Here is a 23784-nt window from a genome sequence, read left to right on the forward strand (position 1 = left end):
ACTTACAAGCTGACTTCAATGCACTGTTTAATTGGGCAACTATGTGGCAAGTTAGGTTTATTTTTGATAAATGTAAAGTTATGCACTTGGGGGCTAAGAATATGCATGTATCATATATACTAGGGGGAGTGCAACTGGGGGAATCCATAGTGGAGAAGGATCTGGGGGTTTTGGTAGATCATAAGCTTAACCACTGAAGGACCGGAAGGATTTACCCCCTTAATGACCAGGCCATTTTTTGCAATACGGCACTGTGTCGCTTTAACTGACAATTGCGCGGTCATGCAACGGTGTACACAAACAAATTTATGCCCCCCCCCCACAAATAGAGCTTTCTTTTAGTGGTATTTGATCAACCCTGCGGTTTTTATTTTTTGTGCTATAAACAAAAAAAGAGCGACAATTTTGAAAAAAACACAATATTTTTTACTTTCTGCTATAATAAATATCCAAATAAAAAAAAAAAAAATCTTCATCAGTTTAGGCCAATATGTATTCTTCTATATATTTTTGGTAAAACAAAAAAAAAAATCGCAATAAGCATATATTGATTGGTTTGCGCAAAAGTTATAGCGTCTACAAAATAGAGGATATATTTGTGGTATTTTTATTATTAATTTTGTTTTTACTAGTAATAGCGGTGATCAGCAATTTTTACCGGGACTGCAACATTGCGGCGGAGAGATTAGACACTTTTGACACTTTTTCGGGACCATTGACATTTATACAGTGATCAGAGCTAAAAATAGCCACTGATTACTGTATAAATGTCACTGGCAGGGAATGGGTTAACACTAGGGGGCAATCAAGGGGTTAAGCGCTTCCTAGGGAAGTGTTTCTAAATGTGGGTGGAGTGTACTGACAGGGAGTAGAGAGATCGTAGTTCCTAATCACTAGGAACAGCAGATTTCTCTCTACTCGCCTGACAGAATGGGGATCTGTCTGTTTACATTGACAGAACCCCGTTCTGACTCTCTAAGGAGCGATCGAGGGTCGCCGGCGGACATTGCAGCCACTAGGCATGCACATCGGCTCTGGCGTTGCTCTGTGAGCGCCCCCTAGAGCTCTTAAAGTGGCCACGTACACCTACGGCGATTTGTGCAGCCGTGCCAACCTGCCGCAGTATAATGATGGCGGCTGGTCGGCAAGCGGTTAATAATAGCATGCAACGCCAAGCTGTGGTTTCAGAGGTATGGACTCCAGAGGGAGAGATATCATTTTGCCCCTGTACAATTCATTAGTAAGACCTCATCTGGAATATGAAGTTCAGTTTTGGGTACCAGTTCACAAAAGGATAATCGGGGAACTGGAGAAAGTGCAGAGAAGGGAACCAAACTGATAAGAGACATGGAGGAACTCAGCTATGAGGATAGATTAGAGGAACTGAATTTATTCTCTCTTGAGAAGAGGAGATTAAGGGGGGATATGAATAACATGTATAAATATATAAGTGGTCCATATAGTGAACTTGGTGTTCAGTTATTCGCTTTAAGGTAATTACAGAACACAAGGGGGCGCACTTTACGTCTAGAGAAAAAGAGATTTCATCTGCACATACGGAAAGGTTTCTTCACAGTAAGAGCTGTGAAAATCTGGAATAGACTCCCTCCAGAGGTGGGTCTGGCCAGCTCAGTAGATTTCTTTAAAAAAGGCCTGGATTATTTATTGTACATACCCTGTTTCCCCGAAAATAAGACCTAGCGTGATTGTCAGTGAGGGCTGCAATATAAGCCCTACCCCCCAAATAAGCCCTACCCTGTTTCCCCGAAAATAAGCCCTACCCTGAGCCCTACCCTGAAAATAAGACCTACAAGGACTTTAACTAGGGCTTATTTGGGGGGTAGGGCTTATATTGCAGCCATCACCGACAATCACGCTAGGTATTATTTTCGGGGAAACAGGGTAATATAACTGGGTACTAATATTTATAGGTAAAGTTGATCCAGGGAAAATCTGATTGCCTCACGGGGGATCAGGAAGGAATTTTTTTCCCGTGCTGTAGCAAATTGAATCATGCTTTGCTGGGGATCTTCGCCTCCCTCTGGATCAACTCTGGGTGAAGGATTGTGTATATGGGATTGTATGATTTATTTTTATATTTTATTTATTGGTTGAACTAAATGGACTTCGCTCCCCGTCACCATTTTTCTTGTCAGGAAAACTTGTCAGAAGTGGTTAATGCTGATAACAGAGGAAAGAAGCAGCAGACAGAAATTACACTTAGTGCTTTTAATTGAGACAAGTACACACTATAGAGGGCTATACTTTGTGGTTAGAAATGTTTGGCTATGTGACCTGAGCGTGATAGAAAACCAAGCAATGCACCTTGTATACAAGAGTGCTTTATTGCCTGTGTTCATTCCTCCATACTTACAAAATGTTCTGACGCAAAAATGACAAAGTTATTCTGATCATCTTGAAAACATAACTCCCACTTCATCTGTTCCAGCTAATTGGCTGTGAAAGTCTGTAACCAGCTGTTTTTTGTTTGTTTTTGTTTTTTTAGTACCTTTCTGTCTGCGCTGCTAATTAGAGTCCCCACACTTGCTGCATATTTGGCTGGGAGATTTTGCAAGTGGCTCTTTAAAGTGAAAAGGGTCCATTCTGTAGAGCAGGGGATCTCTTGCTCTGGGATGGTGTGTCAGCAAGCCCAGATCGCGGGTTCCCAACCCGCCATCCCAGAGCTCCTGTCACAGGTGGAGTGATACCAAATGCACTCTGCCCAGGACAGCAACAGCCCACAATATATGCAGGGTGATTCCTGAAGTGAAGATTGTGTATTTGCTTGTTTTTTTTTTTCAATTAAAATCACATAGCAATAGGCATTCCTGTTCTAGTTCTTCGCTGGTTACTCTGGGCTGCTTTCAAACTGATCTGCAGCTGTCAGGGCTGGGCTCAGCCCTTCCTTCTCTGAGCTGGGCGCTCAGCTGTTGGCTAATTGCCAGCTCCCATCTCTCTCCACAGTTACTCAGCTGTTGATGATCCTGCTTGTCAGTCCTGACTACTTACGTTGTCCAGTCCAGAGGAGCTCTGGCTTCGCCTTGGTCACAACACAAGAAACATCTCCTGCGTCCCTGTTTAAAGACTGGCTTTGCTGACATCCCTTTTGGCTCCAGATCCTGCTTGCTGTTCCACTACATTGATCCCTGACTTTTGGCTTTGCTGACTATCCGTTCCGGTTACTGAACTTTGGCTATGTTTTGACTACGTTTGTTCTTTTTACTTTTATTATTAAACAAGTGTGATTTAACTGTACTTCTGTCTCGGTCTGATTTCATGAATTCAGAAGATGCAGTCAATCTACTTGTTGGTAATATTTTTTCCAAAATGGATGAACTGGATCACCGCATGGATCAGTTCGCCATGGCGTTAGAAATACCCCTGAGTGGCACGGCTCACATGGAATCTCCCACTGTGGCCGCCTCGATACAACCTATGTTGCAGGCTGACTCTGCTGCTGCTCTGGTCTCTGGGCAGGCACCTGCCTCAAGTATTACCTCTATTAGAGGTATGTCTGGTTCCCCTCTGCTTCCCCAGGGATTTGGGGGCGATCCAGTCCAATGCAGAGGGTCTCTCAACCAGGTTGAGATATACTTTGAGATGCTGCCCCAGGCGTTTCCCACGGACAGAAGCAAAGTAGGTTTCATGATATCTTTGCTTTCTGAGAGAGCCTTGGCCTGGGCAAACCCTCTATGGGAGACACAAAAACTCGTTGTCTTGAGTTACCCTGAGTTTGTGGCTCCCTTTAAAAGGGTATTTGACATTCCCGCACGCTCCGCTTCTGCTGCCAAGTGCCTCATGTCCATCGAACAGAGTATGAGAACTGTTGCCGACTACGCCATTGAATTCCATACTCTGGCAGCAGAGGTTGCGTGGAACAATGAGGCCCTCATGGATGCTTTTTCTCATGGTCTCTCGGATACCATCAAGGATGAGATAGCAGCCCGAGATATACCCACTGAGCTGGAGAAGTTGATCACGCTTGCCATCCTCATTGACTCCAGACTCAGAGAAAGAATCTCTTTTAAGGAGCGCTTGCGGAAGCCTTCTGAACGTTTGTCTCCGAGCTTTGCAGTCCCAACCATGCCTCCCTCACCTCCCATGCCTCCTGGTACCGAGTCAGGCAGTGAAGGTGAACCCATGCACTTGGGTTTCACGCATCTCTCTGCGGATGAGAGAGCCTTTAGGAGGAGGGAGAGATTGTGCCTTTATTGTGGCCAGGCAGGTCACTTTTTGAAGTCCTGTCCTACCTGTCCAGGGAACGCCCAAACCCTGAGGCCCTGTCACGGACAGACCTTAGGTGGCGTTGTTTCATCCCCAGTTATCCAGAAGGATAAGCCCCTGGTTTCAGTCACCCTTTCTTGGGCCGAGTCATCCATCGAGATGCAGGCTCTAATCGACTCTGGGGCTGCAGGCTTGTTCATTGATGCTGCCTTTGTATCGAAGCACTCAATTTCGCTGAAGCTGCGTGACACTCCACTTGCCATTGAGGCTCTTGACGGGAGACCTCTACAGCCTGCCCATGTGACTCATGAGATGGTTCCTTTGTCCATGGCCGTAGGTGCTCTTCACCATGAGATAATCCAATTCCAAGTTATTTCCTCACCTAAGTTTTTGCTGGTTATTGGTTATCCTTGGTTACAGAGGCACAACCCTTCTTTTGGTTGGCCCTATGCTGAGGTTCTGTCCTGGTCGCCACAGTGCAGTGAGAGATGCTTCCAGAAGGTAGCCAAGGTCCTGTGCACCTTTTCACTCTTCCCCCTGCCGGAGTACCGCGATTTTAGCAATGTCTTTGACATGGCTCTTCACCATGAAATAATCCAATTCCAAGTTATTTCCTCACCTAAGTTTCTGCTGGTTATTGGTTATCCTCAGTTACAGAGGCACAGCCCCTCTTTTGATTGGCTCAGTGCTGAGGTTCTCTCTCCTGGTCATCACAATGCAGTGAGACAGGCTTCCAGAAGGTAGCCAAGGTCCTGTGCACCTCTTCACTCTCCTCCCTGCTGATCCCAGACGCCTGCCTGCACCTTCCTACCAGGTTGGGGACAGGGTTTGGCTGTCATCTCACAACCTCCGACTTCATGTTCCCTCACTGAAGTTCGCACCTCGGTTTATTGGGCCTTTCCGTATTCTTCGCAGGATTAACCCAGTGGCCTACGCATTAGACCTGCCTTCTAATATGCGTATTTCAAATGTATTTCATGTCTCCTCATTAAAGCCTTTGGTCTGCTTTACCACCTTGGTGCCACGTCCTCACCCTGTACAGGTTAAGAACCATGAGGAGTATGAAGTACAGTCCATTTTTGACTCCCGTAGGCGCATACATTACCTGGTGCATTGGAAAGAGTATGGTACGGAGGAACGCTCTTGGGTCCCATCCTCGGACGTACATGCCCCTGTCCTCCTCCGTGATTTCCATAGATGTTTTCCCCTCAAGCCTGGTGGTCCTCCGAGGGGGAGGGGTTGTTGAGGAGGGGGTACTGTCAGGGCTGGGCTCAGCCCTTCCTTCTCTGAGCTGGCCGCTCAGCTGTCGGCTAATTGCCAGCTCCCATCTCTCTCCACAGTTACTCAGCTGTTGATGATCCTGCTCGTCAGTCCTGCATACTTAAGCCGTCCAGTCCAGAGGAGCTCTCCCTTCGCCTTGGTCACATCACAAGAAACTATCTCCTGCATTCCTGTTTAAAGCCTGGCTTTGCTGACATCCCTTATGGGTCCAGATCCTGCTTGCTGTTCCACTACTTTGATCCCTGACTTCTAGCTTGGATGACTATCCGTTCCGGTTACTGAACATTGGCTATGTTTTGACTACGTTTGTTCTTTTTACTTTTATTATTAAACAAGTGTGATTTAACTGTACTTCTGTCTCGTTCTGATTTCATGGTTTCTGACAGCAGCGCAGTGTACCTGCGGGTTACCTGCACTTAAACATACACTTGTTATACAAAAAGACACTGGTATGAAATGGGTAACGATTGTGTCTCAGTCCCGATTAGTACATACACCACATTTGTCTATCGCCCGTGGGACTTTTGACGAGTCACAACACCAAGGTAAAATGTAAGAAAATGTATTATATTAAAAAAAAAAAAAATAAAAAACATACATTTCTTGCAAAAGTATTCACCCCCTTGGCTTTTTACATATTTTGTTACATAACAGCCTTTGGTTTAATGTTTTTTTTAATCTGAATTCTATGTGATGGATCAAAACACAATAGTCTAAGTTGGTGAAGAAAAATATTATACATAGAACTATTTTTCAGAAATAAAAAAAATGATAATTGGCATGTGCATATGTATAAACTCCCTTTGTTATGAAGCCCATAAAAAGGTCTGGTGCAACCAATTACCTTTAGAAGCCACTTAATTAGTGAAATAACGTCCACCTGTGTGCAATCTAAGTGTCACATGATCTGTCATTACATATACACACCTTAAGGCCCCAGAGGCGGCAAAACCTAATCAAGAGGCACCACTGACCAAACACTTCCATGAAGACCGAGGAACTCTCCAAACAAGTAAGGGACAATGTTGTTGAGAAATACAAGTCAGGGTTAGGTTAAAAAAAAAATATCCAAATCTTTGATGATTCCTAGGGGCACCATCAAATCTATCATAACCAAATAGAAAGCATATTTTCACAACAGCAAACCTGCCAAGGGACGGCCGCACACCAAAACTCACGGACCAGGCAAGGAGGGCATTAATTGGACAGGCAGCTCAGAGACCAAAGGTAACCCTGGAGGAGCTGCAGAGTTCCACAGCAGAGACTGGAGTATCTGTACATAGGACGACAATAAGCCGTACGCTCCATAAAGTTGGGCTTTACGGCAGAGTGGCCAGAAGAAAGCCATTACTTTCAGCAAAAAACAAAATAGCACGTTTTGAGTTTGCGAAAAGGCATGTGGGAGACTCCCAAAATGTATGGAGGAAGGTGCTCTGGTCTGATGAGTCTAAAATTGAACTTTTTGGACATCAAAGAAAACAATGTGTCTGGCACAAACTCAACACATCACATCACCCAAAGAACACCATCCCCACAGTGAAACATGGTGGTGGCAGCATCATGCTGTGGGGATGTATTTCAGCAGTCGGGACTGGGAAAATGGTCAGGGTTGAGGGAAAGATGGGTGGTTCTAAATACAGGGATATTCTTGAGCAAAACCTATACCACTCTGTGTGTGATTTGAGGCTAGGACAGAGGTTCACCTTCCAGCAGGACAATGACCCAAAACACACTGCTAAAGCAACACTTGAGTGGTTTAAGGGGAAACATGTAAATGTGTTGGAATGGCCTAGTCAAAGCCCAGACTTCAATCCAATTGAAACTCTGTGGTCAGACTTAAAGATTGCTGTTCACAAGCGCAAACCATCCAACTTGAAGGAGCTGGAGCAGTTTTGCAAGAAGGAATGGGCATAAATCCCAGTGGTAAGATGTGGCAAGCTCATAGAGACTTATCCAAAGCGACTTGGAGCTGTGATAGCTGAAAAGGTGGCTCTACAAAGTATTGACTTTAGGGGGGTGAATAGTTATGCACATAGACTTTTTCTGTTATTTTGTCCTATTTGTTGTTTGCTTCACAATAAAAAAAATCTTCAAAGCTGTGGGCATGTTCTGTAAATTAAATGATGCAAATCCTCAAACTATCCATGTTAAATCCAGGTTGTGAGGCAACAAAACACGAAAAATGCCAAGGGGGGTGAATACTTTTGCAAGTCACTGTATATCATAATACATGTATACCGGCAGTGAAAAAAACATCAATTAATATTCAAAAACCTTCAAGTTTGAAAAGACCAGACATCAACATGTGACAACTAAACTGATGCTGTCCATCAACCAAGATGGTCCATGCTTTGATTCTCTACGCGTTTCACGAGATAAAGACTCACTTCCTCAGGAGAGACACACAAGGATATCTGAAGATGAAAAGCACATAGGATGTTAAAGGGAAAAAGAAAACCTGCACAAAGCACAGAACACAATCTCCATCCAGCTTGCTATTACAAACTTACATTGTTATGATACCTGTCCAAAAGCCTTCACATAAGTAATGTAATATAGTTCACTCCTGGTTAAAATCAAATATCTACTATGCTACTTTCAAATTTCTAAGAAGCCAGGTGGGGGCCAACCCAGATGCACATTGAACGCTGCCCGGGAGTTTTAGAGAGGCAGGGCAGAAGTGGAACAGGTGCTTGGTGAGTGAATCTCCAAACGCCTCAACAGATCACAATGGATGAAATACCAACACGTCACATCAAAAGGAACTAGTCAATATAAAAAATAGACCAATTAATTACTGGTGCAATTATCTGTGCCCAAAATATGTGCCAAGTGTACTGTGCCTTAGCTCTAAAGCAACAATAAAGTGTCTGTTATAGCAATGAAAAAAAGTGAATGGTGCTGTTGACAGTGAAGACTAATGCCGCGTACACACGATCGCACATTCCGACAACAAAATCCATGTTTTTTTTCCGATGGATGATGGCTGTCTTGCATACACACAGTCACACAAAGTTGGTCGCAAATTCCGAACATTAAGAACGCGGTGACGTACAACACGTACGACGAGCCGAGAAAAATCAAGTTCAATAGCCAGTGCTGCTCTTCTGCTTGATTCTGAGCATGCATGGAACTTTGTGTGTCGGAATTGTGTACACACGATCGGAATTTCCGGCAACAGATTTTGTTGTCGGAAAATTTGAGAACCAGCTCTCAAATTTTGTGTGATGGAAATTCCGATGGAAAATGTCCAATGGAGCCTACACAAGGTCGGAATTTCCGACAACAAGCTCCTATCAAACATTTTCCATCTGAAAATCCTATCGTGTGTACGGGGCATAAGTGTTACATTTTGCATAACTACAAAGTAATTGTGAAGGGCTGGTGACGGCAGCTAATAAGCAGTTGACCCATGATCAAAGATGTTGATATTAATGAGTCAAAAAGACCCACTGCACCAATATAAATAGTGCAAACCATATGAATGTGAATAAAAACATTATCAGGCATTAAGCCCCAAAATCAATTGGGAAATAAACAACTAAGAAAGTGCCTTGATACATGAACAAGTGATCAAAAATGTATATGAGTACCATACCTACTAGTGACCTGTGATTGAGACTGGAGCCACACATACACCTCCTGCTCCCAGCTGCAGATGGAAAGCAACTGAATCGAGACCTGGGCTAATAAAGCCCAGGTGCTCAATAAACCCTGCCTCTTTAACATCACCATAGCGGCAAACCTTCAATGGGCTTGTGTCAAGCCTATAGCAAAGGGGGAAACATTGAATGTTGCCGCCCAGAAGATACGGCCGATGGAAATTGGCATCAAGTCCGAGGATGGGATGAGGCCACCTGATGACCATGTCACATCCACCCCAATGGATCCCGGTGCTGGAGGCGCATGCGCGAAGCCGAGAGAAGACGCGTGCGGACACACCCGCGCTAGAGGCGCATGCGAGAACCCGAGGGACACTGCGCACGCACAGAGGATGTGCGTGGCGCGCTGCTGCGTTATGGGACCTGAGGGGTGCTGACCTAGGTGCAAGATTAATCTCAATGGGAGGAGATTGTAGGTGATGCCACTGAACACAAAAACAGACACAAATGGAAATAGAAACAATACAAAACAAGACAAAAACAGAACCAAGACAAAAGCAAAAATAAAAATAAAAACGACAAACACAAACAACAAAACAAAAACAAACACAAACAGCGCCACAAACCGAAAACAAAAACAGTGACAAAGACCAAAGACAGACACAAACACGAAACAGAAAGGGAACTAAAAAACCCCAATCTTCATTCACTTCCAGATATCATGTGTGTGACAATACATTCAAATGAGCAGAGCATTTGCAAACATGAAAAAAAAAATTAATAAGATACAAAATGCAGTATGCGCAGATGTTTATGTGTGTGTGTATGTATGTATGCATATGTCTATCTATCTATCTATCTATCTATCTATCTATCTATCTATCTATCTATCTATCTATCTATCTATCTATCTATCTATCTATCTATCTATGTAAAGTTATAGTAACTAGCCAAGCCAAGGAGGGGACATGAATGTCTTCCAATAGTTGTAACAAATGTAAAGTGTCCCGTAGATATGAGGGAATGGCCAGAAAAAAAGGGGCGTAAAATCTAAAAGATGTAGCGGTAACACAACCGTTACCCGAGACGATAGGATGTCCAGGGGGATCTAACAAATTTTTGTGCATCTTGGGAAGAGTATAGAAACAGGCCTCACGGGGAAACTGTGTTCAAATAAACTCCCAAATTTGTTAGGAGATGAGACCTACTTGCTGTGCCCAATCCACTAGTTTGTGAAAATCTTCAGCAATAGTTGGATTAATGTCTGCCCTGACTTGTCTTATTGGACAAGTTCTTATTGGACAATACCTGTAAACACATATTTTGGTTTTTGTCTATGTCTACCACTGCAATGTTTCCTTCCTTGTCTGTGGGATTTATAACTAGGTTCTTGTTGTCCATTAAATGTATGACTAGAGGTTAGATTAGATTTGCTCGATTTTGATTTTGATATTTTCTATTTCTAAAGTAACTTGTTTGAGAAAAATAGTTAGGTTGGGATAGATTTGTGTGGAAGGAAATTTATTAGATTTCTTTTTGAAATTATTTTTGGGATTGAAAGTTTCTCTGTCTACTGTTTCTAGGATTTCTTCCAAGTCAATAGTATAGATTAGGTCAAGTGGGCCGCTCTCAGCTTTTATGTAATAAAGTACATTTTCTTACATTTTACTTTGGTGTTGTGACTTGTCACAAAAGTCCGACGGGCTATAGGCAAATGTAGTGTATTAACCATAGACTTCTGTTATAACCTGCAGGTTTGGTGTGCTTTCTGAAAGCGCACCTAAACTCCTGAATGTAGGAGTTTTGGTGCAATTTCAGAAAGTGTACCACACCTGCAGGATTTATTCTATTCTATGTCAAAGTGCAGCTAACCCACGTAAACCGCAGAACATCAGTGTGAAAGCATCCTAAGGCACCTTTCACACCATCCGTCTGATCGGGTCTGCCTGTTCATTTTTCAGGCGGACCCAACCGGACCATCCATTTACCTCCATGGTGAACCTGTGTCCATTTACATCTGCCTACCTCTAATAAAGGTCCACTAAAAAAAAAGAAGGGAATCCGTCCCCTGGGCGGATCAGATTGGTGGCCCTATAGAGTAGAGCGGGATGTGTCGGTGTCTGCTCTGCATATGCAGAGTGGACATGGACCCGCCATCTGCCTGCTCTTCTCATTGTGGCCCGCGACCAAGTCGCTTAAGTGGCCTTCACTCTTCAAAACTATAAAATAGTTGAGAGATTAAGATCACACTGGTGTGGTATGCCATTTTCAAAAATGGATAAAGCATTATTAGTGCATCGTGTTAAAGCACATATGCTATTTAGATGCGTTTGAATGCATTTTCCACCCTGGTCAGAAAATTGGCATGTGACTCAAAAAACACACCAAAAACGCACTGCGGTGTGTTTCTGATGTGTTTCCATTGATTTTCAATGAAAGGTGCTTTTTTGGTAACATTATGCGGTGTCAGCGGGTTGTCTGGAGTGGGAGTTGGACCGAACAGCTATCAAACGCCAGCCAATGGGATGGGATCTGGGTGGGCTGCTACGTATGTGAATCCGCCCCCTTTCTTAAACAGCCCAATCATTGGCTGGTGCTTGATAGCTGTTCGGTCCCCCCCACCCCCGACACCGCGGCTGAGTTGTGACAGCTGGGGTCTCTCCCTGAAAGCAGTGACATTACCTGACAGTTTCACACACTGAGCGGCTCTGGCAAGCCTCACTATCTGCTGCATGTGAAACTCCCCCTCTACCCTGTCAGTGTCCATAAGTGCCACCTATCAGTGCTGGCTAGCAATGCCAATCAGTGCCCATCAATGCTGTCTATCAGTGCCCATCAGTGTTGTCAATCAGAGCCCATCAGTGCTGCCAATCAGAGCCCATCAATGCTGCCTATCAATGACTACCAGTTCTGCCTATCAGTGCCAATCAGTGCTGCCAGTCAGTGCCACCTATCAGTGCCCATCAGTGCTGCCAATCAGTGCAGCCTATTAGTTCTCATTGGTGCTGCCTATCAGTGCCAATCAGTGCTGCAAATCAGTGCCACCTATCAGTGTCAATCAGGGCCCATCAGTGCCCATCAGTGTTGCCTATCAGTGCCACCTATTAGTGCCAGTCAGTGCCACCTATCAGTGCCAGTCAGTGCTGCCAATTAGTGCCCATCAACGCTGCCAATCAGTGCTGCCTATCAAGGCTGCCTATCAGTGCTGCCTATCAGTGCCCATCAGTGCTGCCTATCAGTGTAAATCAGTGCTGACAATCAGTGTCCATCTGTGCTGCCAATCAGTTCCACCTATCAGTGCTAATCAGGGTCCATCAATGCCCATCAGTGCTGCCTATCAGTGCAGCCTATCAGTGCCAATCAGTGCCGCCTATCAGTGCTGCCAATTAGTGTCAACCAACGCTGCCAATCAGTGCTGTCAATCAGTGCCGCCTATCAGTGCCAATCAGTGCTGCCTATAATTGCCAATCAGTGCTGCCAATTAGTGCCACCTATCAGGGCCCATCAATGCCCATCAGTGCGGCCTATCAGTGCTGCCAATCAGGGATGGGGAGATGAACTCAGCAGCCAGGCACATTGTCCATGGGGTGGGGCGGCCTGGTGGGGCACAACTAAAATCCATCGATGTTTATTAATGCCATATGCCAATCTTTAGTATAATAGGTAATCACCACACTACTATTTACAATAAACTACCGGAGGTAGGATGAAAAAGTGTAAGTAAAAGGCCTACCGCTAAGCACTGTTACGTGTTCCAGATATAAAAATAAAATAAAGTGCAGCGCTAACTTACTAATCAATAACGTAACAATAATGGCGGAACCCTCTAATGTATGGAAATCTCAATAAACTTCAATATCACCACAATACCGGTCTCATACGCGACTTCACATATAATACACATCAACGTAAAACAAGACATAACAAATGAAACTTAGCAGTGATGGTGGAAACCCCTCTACAGATAATTGCAGAACAAAATAACTTCAAGTGCAACAACTTTTTAGTTGGGAGGTTTACACAATTATGGCACTTTGGCGTTTTTATTTACACTTTAATTTTATATGTTTTAGTTACTATTATAATGCGAATTATTGCACTTGAAGTTAATTTTCCACCACCCCTGCTAAGTCCATGTCTTTATGGACCTTGCTTTGTACACTGATGCGCAGTCATGTTGGAACAGGAAGGGGACATCCCCAAACTGTTCCCACAAATTTGGGGGCATTAAATTGTCCAAAATGTCTTGGTATGCTGACGCCTTAAGAGTTCCCTTCACTGGAACTAAGGGGCCAAGCCCAACCTCTGAAAAACAACCGCACATCATAATCCCCCTCCACCAAATGATTTGGACCAGTGCACAAAGCAAGATTCATAAAGATATGGATGAGCGGGTTTGGGGTGGAGGAACTTGACTGGCCTGCACAGTCCTGACCTCAACCCGATAGAACACCTTTGGGATGAATTAGAGTGGAGACTACAAGCCAGGCCTTCTCACCCAACATCAGTGCCTGACCTCACAAATGCGCTTCTGGAAGAATGTTCAAACATTCCCATAGACACACTCCTAAAACTTGTGGACGGCCTTCTCAGAAGAGTTGAAGCTGTTATAGCTGCAAAGGGTGGGCCAATTCAATATTGAACCCTACGGACTAAGACTGGGATGCCATTAAAGTTCATGTGCGTGTAAAAGCAAATTTTGACATTATAATATGGCTATTTAACAGCTGTCATCGCGAAAAGTCTGCAGTCAGCAGGACGCCTCCCATAAAGGCAGAGTTTTTTTTTTTCTCGGGACCGTTGGCGCCGTGATTGACGATGGGTTTACATGGCGGGGACACTTTTTTTTTAAAATAAAGGAGTTGTCAAAAACTGTTTGCTGTCATTTTTACTTTTTTGACACTTTTTGGTGAAAGGGTAGGGGTACAATGTACCCCATACCCATTCACATAGCGGGGCCGGGATCTGGGGGCCGCCTTGTTAAAGAGGGTTTCCAGATTCCGATAAGCCCCCCGCCCACAGACTCCCACAACCACTGGGAATACCTAGAAGTTAAATAGCCAATCATACTGACCAGGTACTCGCTTTTTCTATATGGCATCCGATACCAGACACTATCGGGTGACCAGGGGGCAGCCTTTGTACCCCACCTCCTGTACCATGTCCGCAGCCTTTGTCCCGCACCTCCTGTACCATGTCCGCAGCCTTTGTCCTCCACCTCCTGTACCATGTCCGCAGCTTCTGTCCTCTACCTCCTGTATCTTCTCTGCAGCATCTGTCCTCCACCTCCTGTATCTTCTCTGCAGCATCTGACCATCTCTTGTATCATGTCTGCAGTCTCTGAGGGGGAGTTTGGAGGAGTCAAGAGTAGGATCACCGCCGGGTTGGGGGTTACGAGAGAAATCAGACATATGGACTGTGGAGAGGAGACTATAGGATAAAACCAGAGCCATCAAGCTGGAGCCATCTGACTGAGCCCTACACGGTGCACCTGAGCGGAGGTCAGTGACAGTGTGGTCAGGCCAATCTGAGAGGGGTTGCTGATGTAAGGGGGAGTGAATACAATAATGTAAGGGGGCACTGATACAAAGGTTCCCCCTTATATTAGTAACACCACCTTACCTTGGTGTATTCACGCTGCGGAAGGTGGTCTCTGGTCACTAGAGCCCCGTCCTTACATCAGAGTTCCCCCTTAGATCATGATCTGCAGTGTTCCCCTTTACATAAGAGTTCTGTTTCACTGTAAGGGGGGAATCCTGCAGACTCTGATGTAAGGGGGAACTTTGTGCTGGCTGGGTTACAGTCACCTTACCTTCATGTAAATGGAGAAAGTTGGTTTTTGACTTTTCTTTAACTTAAACACATTGCTAATAGCACTAGCTATATGTTTATAGTTTAAATATTGATATTTGCACTGTTTAGCAGTGAAAACAGTCATTTTAGGTACTTTTTTCAGTGCCAGTAAAATATGCGGCTCTGCCAGTAAATGTCAGGAATTTTTGCCAGTAAAAAATTTGTGTCGTTTGTAAATTTTGGCATCCTTCCAGTAAATTTCATTTCAGGGGTTTGGCAACACTGCCAGAGGGATTTTTTAAGTTTTTATGGACCTTCAGGAGGGCATCAAAGGTTGGTATGATTGGCCATTTAACTTCTAGGTATTCAAAAAGGACCTTATCGATAAGAACGTAATGATTTCTATCCATAATGACCACATTACCGCCTTTATCAGCTGGTTTCACAATAATCAATTTCTATCAGTGCACTAATAGCCCAAAATTGGCACTTTCTTTCTGAAGATCCAATAATCTCAAAGTATTTATCAGACTGCCCATAAATAGTATATAGGAAATCACGATCCGTAAGGGACAGCCTCGTACACAGCCACCTCTTATCTTCACTAATAATGGAAGGGGCTGTGGGAGGTAATGGTACATACAGATGCGGAAAATGTGATCAGTGTCCCTGGATAAAAGAGGGAGAGGGCTATTTTCTACCCAGAGGGGGCTATATGAAATCTAGGTAATATGCCAATTGTTGTACCATCGGCGTGGTATATCTGGCTACTTGCATATGCGGTGCATTTTAGATTGGTAAAACCAAACGCACCTTTACCAGACGCATATGTGACCACCTATACTACCTCAATGCCGGCTTACTTTATACATCCATATGTACACATGTAGGTCTTAATCATGGTTACAATCCATCTTTTATTTCATTTTTTGCACTTGAGGTCATACCACAACAGAAAAGAGGAGGTGACTTTGATAAGAAAATCCTTTAACAAGAAACTAGATGGATTTTTAATCAAAGAGCAACTAGCCCGTTGAAATGAATATTGCATTATCGTTTAAATCTTTTTTTGTAGGGACTGCTCTGTAGACTACTCTATATGCCTCCTTGTCGACCATTAAAGACTATACTAGTTAATGCTGTGATCTATGTAGAAGTAATTACCTAGGTAGCCATTTACACTCACTAATGTCTTCAATATACTATTGTTTATTATTATTATTACTTTTCTGTTTTCATTTTTATATATTATTATATTTTTTTCTTAAGTATTATGATGGATATCTGCTTTATAATGCTTTTCTAAAATGTCCTGCCATTATGATCTATGATCACTTCTACATCATTGAGAACGGATGGATCGTCTTTAGTGTTGGTCACATTGCTGAATGTTCGAGTGTCCCCTGGTAACGGGGAGGCTATTGTCTCCTCGATTACCATCTGCCTTCTCTCTTTTGGCAGCTGGATGGCACTTCTAGCTCTGGCTCCTTGCTCAACGCTATTGCGGAGACTGGGGAGTCACCGCACATGCGCAACCCGGGGGACGATTGCACCGGAAGTGACGGGGAGCCGACCTTGCTGGTTTCACTTTTGGTTGGAAACATATGTCAAAAGGGAAGCCGGAACCAGTTATTTGCTGTGACTCACATCACGGCAGCTGGGGAAGAAGCGCCGTATACATCAGTGGAGGACAGAAGTTGTATTTTTGCCCCTAGTCTAGGGCTGGAATGATTGGTTCTGGTTTTGGAGTGACTAAGCCTTTTTACTCTGCTCTAAATATCGTCTTATTGGTTCTCCAGTACCCAGAGGCGACAACATACTAGGTAATCATTTTTACCACCATTCTTTCGGTTTTCTTCTTCTCTTTGGCATTTTGATTGTATCCTTTTACATGCTTATATTGCCCCCTTGAGTGCACCATTTGGTTCTCTTTTTGGGAATAATGTTTAGTGGCTTGGAGGGTGGGATAATAGTTTTTTCTTTCTATGCTCTTATCTATCATTGCTGACATTTGTTTGCATTTTCATATATATTTATAGACAGTCAGCAGAGTTAGGGGGTGAGTAGCTGTTCGATCAGCGATACCCCTAAAAAGCAACCCCCCCCCCCCCCTTTCCTCTCGTTTTCTCTTTTTTCACATCTTATTTGGTTTATTTAAGTGATATGGTATTTTTTCTCATATTTAGCCCTATTTTAGACTATTGAGGGTGCTCAATTGAGCCAACCCTCTATTCGTGGGATATTTATATCATTTATAATGCTGCTGCACTCGTGGGAGACATATATATATATATATATATATATATATATATATATATATATATATATATATATATATATATATACATATTTATACACAGTGGGGACGGAAAATATTCAGACCCCCTTAAATTTTTCACTCTTTGTTATATTGCAGCCATTTGCTAAAATCATTTTTTTTCCTCATTAATGTACACACAGCACCCCATATTGATAGAAAAACACAGAATTGTTAACATTTTTGCAGATTTATTAAAAAAGAAAAACTGAAATATCACATGGTCCTAAGTATTCAGACCCTCTGCTCAGTATTTAGTAGTTTTTGGGAAAGATGCAACAAGTTTTTCACACCTGGATTTGGGGATCCTCTGCCATTCCTCTTTGCAGATCCTCTCCAGTTCTGTCAGGTTGGATGGTAAACGTTGGTGGACAGCCATTTTTAGGTCTCCCCAGAGATGCCCAATTGGGTTTAAGTAAGGGCTCTGGCTGGGTCATTCAAGAACAGTCACGGAGTTGTTGTGAAGCCACTCCTTTGTTATTTTAGCTGTGTGCTTAGGGTCATTGTCTTGTCGGAAGCTAAACCTTTGGCCCAGTCTGAGGTCCTGAGCACTCTGGAGAAGGTTTTAGTCCAGGATATCCCTGTACTTGGCCGCATTCATCTTTCCCTCGATTGCAACCAGTCATCCTGTCCCTGCAGCTGAAAAACACCCATACAGAATGATGCTGCCACCACCATGCTTCACTGTTGGGACTGTATTGGACAGGTGATGAGCAGTGCCTGGTTTTCTCCACACATACCGCTTAGAATTAAGGCCAAAAAGTTCTATCTTGGTCTCATCAGACCAAAAAATCTTATTTCTCACCATCTTGGAGTCCTTCAGGTGTTTTTTAGCAAACTCCATGCAGGCTTTCATGTGTCTTGCACTGAGGAGAGGCTTCCGTCGGGCCACTCTCAACCATCACTGGAGGGCTGCAGTGATGGTTGACTTTCTACAATTTTCTCCCATCTCCCGACTGCATCTCTGGAGCTCAGCCACAGTGATCTTTGGGTTCTTCTTTACCTCTCTCACCAAGACTCTTCTCCCCCGATAGCTCAGTTTGGCCAGATGGCCAGCTCTAGGAAGGTTTCTGGTCGTCCCAAACTTCTTCCATTTAAGGATTATGGAGGTCACTGTGCTCTTAGGAACCTTAAGTGCAGCAGAAATTTTTTTAGAACCTTAGCCAGATCTGTGCCTTGCCACAATTCTGTCTCTGAGCTCTTCAGGCAGTTCCTTTGACCTCATGATTCTCATTTGCTCTGACATGCACTGTGAGATGTAAGGTTTTATATAGACAGGTGTGTGGCTTTCCTAATCAAGTCCAATCAGTATAATCAAACACACCTGGACTCAAATGAAGGTGTAGAACCATCTCAAGGATGATCAGAAGAAATGGACAATACCTGAGTTAAATATATGAGTGTCACAGCAAAAGGTCTGAATACTTAGGACCATGTGATATTTCAGTTTTTCTTTTTTAATAAATCAGCAAAAATGTCAACAATTCTGTGTTTTTCTGTCAATATGGGGTGCTGTGTGTACATTAATGAGGGAAAAAAAAAGAACTTAAATGATTTTAGCAAATGGCTGCAATATAACAAAGAGTGAAAAATTTAAGGGGGTCTGAATACTTTCCATCCCCACTGTATATATATATATATATATATATATATATATATATATATATATATATATATATATATATTGCTACTGCATCTTAATACATATATTTTTGCATTTTTAGATGATCAATGATACAGTCTCCTAATCTATACATATGGTTCGACATCCACAAGACCATATAGGTGATTCTGACATCACCTGTTTGTCACAGGAGGGTGTCCGTTCTCTCCGATGTTGCGATATGATCAATGTCAGGATATTTGGGTGAGTACCATAATGAAAATACTGCTGTACTTTTTGTAAAATTATTGTGTGTATTTTTTTTTTATACTAATTTCATATTTCTCTGTAACTTGGACTATGCAGATGCATGGAGAACAGCCCTGAAAAAGCAGTAATCTAGACTGTGAAACGCGTCAACTACCCAATACACACAAGCATCTGTTCAAGCTTTTTGAAAATGAGTATTAATCTTGGTCATTGGTTTTATGACTAATACTGTTTTAAATTGTATATTTTGTAATAAATGATATATTCTTTGAATTATTTTTTGTGGTTGTGCTTGCCTTATGACAGAAATATGCATCTTTAAAAATCCCAACTATCTTTGAGGGACAGATTTTGATCTGTTCTCTCTGAAATTTCTCTTTTATTTACCTTACATTAGGGATGTGGATGCAACATTCTGTCTCTAGAATCTGTCCAAAAATACTCATATATATGTTATAAACATGGGAAAGAGGCACTACTATACAGGAAGACTAAGGGGACCCCCCAGGACGATATTTAAAGGAATATTTCATTTTTATTGTTTCATTTTAAGCATTATTAAAATCGATGCTCCTGAAAAAACGGCCATTTTAAATACTTTTTTTTTGCATTGATACATGTCCCCTGGGGCAGGACCCGGGTCCCCAAACACTTTTTATGGCAATAACTTGCATATAAGCCTTTAAAATTAACACTTTTGATTTTTTATGTTCGTGTCCCATAGACTTTAATAGTGTTCACATGTTCGCACAATTTTTTTTTATGTTCGCATGTTCTGGTGCGAACCGACCTGGTGGGTGTTTGGCTCATCCTTAATGCTGAACTAACAATGGACTGTTCCATTAGGAGTGAGCCAGCAGAAGCTGTACATTGAAGAACTAAGTTTGCGCAGGAGGAGGGAAGAAGAGAAATCTGTAAATAGGGAGTAAGTTGTCCCTGAATGAGAATGAAATGCTGTGTGACTGGCCGTGTAGCAGTGGGGAAACCCTGACTTCAGCAACTCCTACGGGGTAATGCTATACTGTGTACATATCAGTGGCGGCCCGTGCATTGTGGGCACACGGGCGCCGCCCCTTCATCCCTGCTGCCGCCCCTCTATCTATGTGCCCAGCCCCTTTCAGGACGCCAGACTCATGGACTCCTATGGCGGGGGTGGGAGGGGGTTTTTCTTTTAAGCAGCTGATTAGAGCCAGAGGCTCTAATAGGCTTAAAAAAAGGGTGGGCTCAGGGCGCAGAGAATGCAACCTAGATCCCACCCAAATGCGTGACCATAGCGAGTTAATTTTCGCTATTTTCATGCTACAGTGCCTCCCCACCAATCAGGAGGCAGGTCAGTGAGACCTGTTTCCCAATTGGCCAAAGCACCGGGAAATCCTATTGGATGCCCAGCGCTTTGACGGAAGAGGAGACACAGAGAGCAGAGGAAGCATGAGGAGGGGACTCCTCCACCGCCACTGCTGCTGCCTGCACTGGAGGAGACACAGCAGGAGGAGAGCCACAGCTCGGTAAGTGCTGTACCTCCCGCATGGTGCTGTGTGTGCTTTCAATGCCAGGAGCCGTGAGCCGGGGGGTGCTATCAGAGCCACGAGCCCCGGAGGGGGAGGGGGGGGTTGTGCTGTCAGAGCTGCCAGCCGCCCGGGGGGGAATTTCTGTCAGAGCTGCGATCTGGGTGCTGTCACAGCCGTGAGTGGAGGGAGGAAGGGATGTGAGTGCTATATACCAAATGCTGACCTATATATATACCCTATCTTTAATGCTGATCTATATGTAGCGCTACCCCCAAAGGAGCCGCTTAATGTATATTTGGTTCTGTGCTCTGCCTCTCAACCCCAAGAACGGTCTCAACTCCTCTTGCACACCTGCTTTCTAATATTAGTGTAGAACCCAGCAACAGAGAGAAAACACAATAATGATAAACCATGAAGTATATTTACCGAGGTCCTGGGTTCCTTCACTTCATCAGCTGTGGTAGCAAATAGAGACTCATATGCAATATCAATGAACCACTTATAAATGTTTATTATGGTAAAGAATAACACAAGGAAATGCTGTGAGTAACAGATAAATAAACACAGGTTATGATTGCAGGAGGTATTTGTTCAATGCAAGAATATCATACACTTGTACCCAGTAACAAGCTAATAGGGGTATATGTGAACAGGTGCACAGGGAGATAGATCCTCAATACTTTTAACACATGTATTGAATACCTTCCCACTGAGGCCTCAGCACACGGAAATTTCACAAACAGTGAATGCAATAATACCATGCAAGTTCTAACTATAGTTCACCAAATGGCTCCCCCCTAGATTGCAGTTCAGAGCAATTCTCCAGTGTAGAGCAGTAAAACTTTGTCAAGGGATTAAAGTGGTGAATGTTCCTCAAGTTCCAGTTTTGTCTTCAGCTAGATTATTTTATACTGCAATGTTGAGTTGTGTGATTAATTGTAATCCACAAGAAACAGAGAAATAGCAATAACTGTAGAATATGATGCTATGGATTCCTTAGCTGAAGAAACTATTCCCACTTGTGATTCCTTTTATGTATGAGTAATAAAGTACTGACCTTGTAGCGCAGGGGAGAAAGACAAAACCCCAATGTCTGATTGTAAGATGCTCAGGTGCAGCAGTTCCACAGCCGTGGAACTACAGGTCTCATCGGCAGTAACTCATTTAGTAATATTGCAGTCACTACTTGGATAGGCAGGTGTCTTCTCACCACTATGGATCCCAGCTTGCTGTAGACTCCATCTGGAGCCTCCTGCAGGTGCCTCCGTTAGTGTAGATGGCGCCGCCACGCCGTGCTGCTCCTCCCGGTGGGCTTGAAGGCAGGTAGCTTCAAATGCTCTGAAGCGCAGGCCGATCCTCCTGCTCGATTAGCAGGGCTGTTCACAAGGATCCCTCTGGGACGGGCGATCCGCTCTCCGCTGTAGGCCGCAGTCTCTCAGCCCAGGTCACACACACAGACCTCCTGCTGGTTGTTGAATGGCGTCCGGAGAGACCGAAAGCAGGCCACGCCTGTCCTTTTATCTATTTACAGAGCAGGCTGTTCTGTGACTTGGCATTGTGGGTCCAGTAGTTCCCAGACTGATTTAACAACATGAGTCACTTCCTCATCAAACTACATATCCAACAATGCATAACTGTTTGCTTCTTAAATGAAGGAAAGATCCTGATAAAAGTTTCAGCAGTCACTAGAGGGAGGCAAACCCTTACTTAAGAAACAATGAACTATTCAACATAATAACTTTAGTAGCAACCCTGTGCTACATATATACCCAAGGATGACATATATACCCTATCTGTAATGCTTATCTATATACCCTATCTGTAATGCTTATCTATGCATAGCTCCCAACTGTCCCTGATTTCAAGGGACTGTCCCTGATTTGAAGCAATGTCCCTCTGTCCCTCTTTCTCCCTCATTTGTCCTTCATTTTGGTCTGATCTATATAATTGTATATAAAATGCACTTTTTATCTTTCAAAAAGTGTTTCCCAGTGCTAAACCTTTCACCCAACTTCTAAATTGCTGCATTTGTAAATGTTAAAAGCCAATATAAAGGAATAGTAGTGGTAAAAAAAAAGCCCTTGTGGATTTAATTAACTTTTTTTTGGTTAATTCTCCTTTAAGGGGGTGTGGTAGGGGGAGTGTCCTATGCCTACATATGTTGGCTAGTAGGTGTCCCTCATTCCCATCTCAAAATGTTGGGAGGTATGATCTATTTACCCAATGCTGACCTATATACCCAATGCTGACATATATACCCTATCTGTAATGTGATCTATATACCCTATCTGTAATGCTTATCTATATACCCAGTGCTGACCTATATACCCTATTTGTAATGCTGATCTATATATCCAATGCTGACCTATGTACCCTCTCTGTAATGCTGACCTATATAAAGGGTGGAGCTTATGAGAAGTGGGAGGGGTCAAAAGGAAGGGGGGGCCTACAATACACTAAATAGCAGCTAGGCTGATGATATAAATATAAATACCGCCGCTATTTACATATAAATGCTGGTATTTACTGGTAAACACAGGGTCTGCAGGTGAGTCATCTGTACACAACAATAGGGCAGAGCTGGGCAGCATTAGCAACAGAACACACTGAAATATCAGGACACAGCACGGGACTAAAACCTTAATGGATGAGAGAATTTAAACCGGGATAGTTGGCAAGTATGAGGCATCCCCACCGTCAAACATGGAGGTGGAAGCATTATGCTTTGGACAGTGGCGGAAGTATAGAGATCGCCATGGCGACCGATCCCCCTGCATACCTCAACAGGAGGAGCGGCAAGGGTGGCTGAGACCGAGCTCCCCGATCCTCAGCCGAACTGTAATCGGCACTGCAGGGAGCTCGATCACACTGATTACACATAAAGTGAAAGCACAGTGTGTGCTCTGTTCTTTGTCTCCCCCTACAGTGCAGTACCCGGCAGGAAGAGGTAAGGTAAAGCACTAATGATTTTTGAAAGGCTATCTGTGTGTATCTATGTACATGTGTGTATGTGCATGTGTTTATGTGTGTGTGCAATATATATATATATATATATATATATATATATATATATATATATATATATATATATATATATATATATATATATATACACAGTATGTGTGTGTTTATATATGTGTATGTATGTGTGTGTGTTTACATGTATGCATATTTTATGTATGCATG

Source organism: Aquarana catesbeiana, linkage group LG12 (assembly GCF_042186555.1).
Source record: "Aquarana catesbeiana isolate 2022-GZ linkage group LG12, ASM4218655v1, whole genome shotgun sequence".
In the NCBI taxonomy this organism is placed as follows: domain Eukaryota; kingdom Metazoa; phylum Chordata; class Amphibia; order Anura; family Ranidae; genus Aquarana; species Aquarana catesbeiana.